This window comes from Primulina eburnea, chromosome 1, assembly GCF_022965805.1.
Source record: "Primulina eburnea isolate SZY01 chromosome 1, ASM2296580v1, whole genome shotgun sequence".
NCBI classification, from domain to species: Eukaryota; Viridiplantae; Streptophyta; class Magnoliopsida; order Lamiales; family Gesneriaceae; genus Primulina; species Primulina eburnea.
In genome coordinates this window covers 14,402,575-14,406,827 of record NC_133101.1, presented here as the reverse complement: position 1 = coordinate 14,406,827, position 4,253 = coordinate 14,402,575, and positions in this window count along the sequence as shown.

Here is a 4,253-nt window from a genome sequence, read left to right as displayed (position 1 = left end):
TGAATTATGACAGGCCTCTATCTCCGTCAGCAGGTCTGTGTTTACAATTTTTCCTTCTGCGGTGCTTCTGTTAAAATCCACTGATATGTCCTATACATAATAACTACCATGGAAGGATGTTTATTCTATTAATTGGTAGGAAAAATATGGTTGGATATTTGAATTTCCTAGTATTTTGTGTTTGTAGAGTAGGTGTCCAGCGAACCAACTTATGGCTTGGGTTTTTATTGGCTCTAATGTAAAACGATCTTTATTTTAATAATATTTTACGGTTTTGTACAATTATGACATTTACTTTATCTGTTTACCTATGTAAGCTGCATAGATAAAGTCTTTTGGTGCTTGTGTGCAAGTGACTTAAGTAAAAATGCTTCTAGAAAACTTTGAAAGAAAATGAAATATTGCTTGAAAACTTGGTAGTTTACAATAAGAGTTTCATCCTATTTATATTAATCCTATTTATACTAGTAGCTTTCTAAAATGAAAGCGATACATATCAACTCTCTAGGAGGTTCTAAGATCTACACTATTCTAGTTAATTCCATTCTATACTATTCTAAATGATTATTCTATGCACAAAAGATTCCACAGAAAACTCTTAATTGATGAAATATGGAGAATGTTTTAGAAGTGCTTGAACCTCTACATAGCTCCTATTTAGAAGTTTTTGGAATGCACATGAAGGTTCCGGTTCGTGATATTCCGCAACATCAATGAGTTCTAATAAAAATCTATTTATGAAATATTGGTTGATCACTTTGCAAATAAAAATGCTAAAAAATCAATTTTTTATAGTTGATTGTAATAGAATGTCATTATTGTAAAGCTTAGTTTATGAGTTTAGTTAAGAAAATTATCTTTATAGTATTGATTTTATATTGAAAATTGTGACATTGAAACAAAAAATATTGATCTTACATTGAAAATTGTTAAGTTGAACCAAAAATTTACTAACATTAAAAAGAATGATGCTATGATGTCGAAAAAGTTAATATATTCAGCGTCGCATCAACAATTTAACAACAATTTAACCAAAATAACCGAACACTGATAGTTAGTGTACAATGACCAAAATTTAACCTGTTAATAAACTAAAATTCAAAATAAACAATATTGGCTGATTAAAAAAGTTATTTTCCATAAATTTAAACACCAACACTCACTTAAAGATGACAATTTTTCCCACGGATTTGGAGACCCACTGGGGAAAACTCGAAACGGGGATCGGGGCGGAGAATCCCTGTACCCACGCCGTGTTGCCCCATTAATATTTTTGAAATGAGAACCGAACCCGAACCCGAAAAAACGAAGATCGTGACAGGTATAGGGGTAGGGATGTAATTCGAACACTAGGATGGAGATAACAAACCCAACTCCACCCCATTGTCATCCCTCCGCCTACTACACAATTTGTCACACAAAACCCCTTGTGACACCTCTACTGCCACGTGTTGTGATTTGTGACTATATACTTTAATGTTTTTACGAATCTATCAAAAGGAATCAACTTTTTCACAAAACCCCTTGTGACACCTCCACTGCCACGTTTTGTGTTTGTGACTGTATAATTTAATGTTTATCCGAATCTATCAAAGAATCAACTTTTTCATCTTTAAACGACTTTTTCACATATTCCAACTGATTCATTCGTGTAAGCACACAAAATCTCCACACGCGTGCAAAAGTATCCCAATGATTTAACTTTATCTTTACACTTAAACTAGCCGACATACACATGGTGTTTATTTAATATAATATATAAATAATTTAGCTCATAAATCATATGTATACTATATACTGATAATATTTTTTTTTTCCAAATATTTAGTTTCTTTATGATTTTTTCTAAAAAATATTTTTAAGACTTGATTCATTAATGATTTGAACCATTATTAGTTCAGGAAAAGGTAGACAAAAATTTGACAAAAGTTGAAATCATTCATGAATCCACGGAATGAAATCTTCATATCAATATATGATGGGGTAAAGATTAAAAAAAAACATTTGTTTTGTACTTTTGTATGACAAGTCTTACACCTTAATTTCGTCGGGAAAAAAAAAACGATTATCCAATTTTGATTAAAAAAAATAAGGTATACATTGGTCACTCTATTTCGAGACATATATGTTATGTTATAGGTCACGTTTCATTGGTATGTGCATAGAGATATTCAATCATACAGATGTGTTATCATATGATGAGTCACTGGACAACCTTCCATCCGACTTTCAAATTGGTTATTATTTATCGAGTAGATTAGTCTGCAGTTAAGGTTTTATATCATTAGTATTTTGATCCGAGACAACATAGATGATCTACGTACTAGTGCTAGACTTTGACTCATTTATCGACTCCACGAAGGTCATCAGATGGCGAGGTTCAGTATGGTATCGACATACATAGGAGCAGATGCATTGTGGTTGATGATATGTATAAGCTAGAAACCGTATATAGGATCTGCTCGGATGGTATATTTTGTCGATTAATTTTCCGAAGACTGAATTATATATTCATTAATAGGTTGGGTGAAGGCCTACAAAAATTTATAAATACTACAGCCCAAGAACTCGAAATTTTGGGCACATCCAATAAGTTTGAACCCATTCAATGACTTGATGACAACCTATAATGACAAATCTCAAAAATTAAGCCATGTCCGTATTCATATTGTAACACCCAATTGATGGCTACATTATAGCATTAAATAAGCTGCTTAAAAGCCTTAAAACGTTCACTAAGGCTTCCGCTCAACTTCTCTCTTCCCAACTATAAGTAAGATCCAAACTATAAGTAAGAGATCAAACCAAGATAAAAGAACACCGAAAACCTCACAAAAATTTAAGAATAAAAATTGCCAAATTCGAGGCTTTCAGCAGCAGATTTCGTGGCATTATTCTATCCATTTTCGAGTAAAATTTCTAGTAGCAACCAAATACTATATTTGAACTACAATCTAGCAACTCATATTCACGTTTGGAATCAAGAAATACCAAAGTAATCGGGCTTATGTATTAAAAAAGTATATACACGTATGATATTCTATACACGTATTGTAGAACTCGTAACTTAGGCTACGTATAAGACATGCATAATTCTAGTATTTAAATTAAATTGATTTTATTGCATGAGTATTTAAATTTAATTATTTTATTGCAGTAATTTAAATTTTATCATTTCAGTTATTTCAGTGAGGCCGGGCTGGAGTTGGAGTTTAGAGATAAAATTTATGATTCAGAAAATATTTCCAGAATTTATTTTAGCTAGCAAGTAAATTAATTTAAGTTAATAGGAGTGATACCACATGGATGGGCCCATTACCCCTGGCTCATCCCTAGCTCGAAGGGAAGACAGGCCCACCAAGGGCCCTATCCCAAATGGAAGACAGGCCCACCAAGGGCCCAGGTATTCTCCTATAAATACCAGGTTTTAGTGTTCAGTTGATTCATTCAATATATTGTTTTCAGCAGCACCTTTAGCTGCTCCCCCCATATATCCTCAGTCTCTGACTTGAGCGTCGAAGGAGCTACGCTAGGACACCCTCCTGGCCCCCTCCTAACGGCCTTATTTGTGATTTTCAGGCCCATGGTAATTTTGGAGCCCGTGTCTGGACTAGTGACGCTTGCTGGGATTGGACCCTAAATTTCCCGTGAGTATCACTTGGCGCCGTCTGTGGGAACACTTGAGTTGAGACGTAGAAATGGTAGGCAAGAGAGGGAGTAGAAGAGCTACCTCAGCATCATCGCGTCCTCAAAGAGGACCCGAGCAGTCTCATGTTGAGGCAAGACAAGAACAACCGCGTCTTGAGACAAGACAGGAACAACCTCGTCAAGAGATAAGAACCGAGCAGCCCTTTCACGAGACAAGGGTCGAGCAAACCCGTCCCAATGAGAATGTGAGGAATTTGACCCTGGAACAGTTGGACCAATTTATCACCCGGACAGTGGATGAGGCCATGAAGAGGAATAAAGAGTCTATGTTTGCAGAAGAGCAGGCCGCTCGTCAGGAGCGAGAGGAAAATATTGGAGCCCACCAGAGCAGGGGGGAGGATACGCAACCCCTCCAGAGTGGGGAGATTAGCGAGATGGTGGAGATGTGGAAGGAGATACGGAGGTTGAGGGAGCAGGTAGGAAGCAGGACGTCGGTACCCAAGAGAGGAAGTCCTTTTTCATTGGCCATCTTGGAAGAAGGGCTTCCTCCCAATTTCCGACAGTCAAACGTTGGAGAGTATGACGGACATACGGATCCCGAAGAA